This window comes from Lathyrus oleraceus, chromosome 7, assembly GCF_024323335.1.
Source record: "Lathyrus oleraceus cultivar Zhongwan6 chromosome 7, CAAS_Psat_ZW6_1.0, whole genome shotgun sequence".
Taxonomy (NCBI): domain Eukaryota; kingdom Viridiplantae; phylum Streptophyta; class Magnoliopsida; order Fabales; family Fabaceae; genus Lathyrus; species Lathyrus oleraceus.
In genome coordinates, this window is record NC_066585.1 from 169,265,630 (window position 1) to 169,266,430 (window position 801).

At 41.6% G+C, this 801-nt stretch overlaps 1 pseudogene; it reads left to right on the forward strand.

Annotated features, from left to right (window-relative positions):
- The first annotated feature begins 420 nt into the window (after positions 1-420).
- On the forward strand, positions 421-520 carry LOC127109273 (uncharacterized; annotated as a pseudogene).
- The last annotated feature ends 281 nt before the right edge of the window (positions 521-801 follow it).

Sequence of the window (801 nt, forward strand, 5' to 3'; positions counted from 1 at the left end):
ATATGCGAGTAAGGATTTCCTTGTGCATAGTTCACCTGCTCTGCTTGGATTCCTGTTAGGAGTTGACAATCTGTAGGAGTGTGACCTTGGATTCCACAGACTTCGCAATTTTGAGTCACGGCAACCACGGTGGCTGGAGGTGATACATTTAAACTTTCAATTTTCTGGGCAAGAGCATCCACTTTTGCATTAACATGATCAAGGCTACTTATCTCGTACATGCCAGTTTTCTTTTGAGGTTTTTCTACCATTGTTCGGTCGCTTCCCCACTGATAATGGTTTTGGGCCATGCTTTCGATAAGTTGATAAGCGTCAGCGTAAGGTTTATCCATAAGCGCACCACCTGCAGCGGCGTCTATTGTTAATCTTGTGTTGTATAAGAGACCATTATAGAAGGTATGGATTACTAACCAGTCCTCTAAACCATGGTTTGGACAAAGTCTCATCATGTCTTTGTATCTTTCCCATGCTTCGAAAAGAGACTCGTTATCTTTCTGTTTAAATCCATTTATCTGGGCTCCTAACATAGCTGTTTTGCTTGGAGGAAAATATCGGGCAAGAAAGACTTTCTTCAACTCATTCCATGTGGTGACTGAGTTGGAAGGAAGAGACTGAAGCCATCTTCTAGCTTTATCTCTTAACGAGAAAGGAAAAAGACGAAGTTGAATTGCCTCTGAAGTGACACCATTAGCTTTAACAGTATCAGCGTATTGAACAAATACGGATAAATGAAGGTTTGGATCCTCGGTAGGATTTCCAGAGAATTGATTATGTTGCACTGCCTGTAACAGCGAAGGTTTA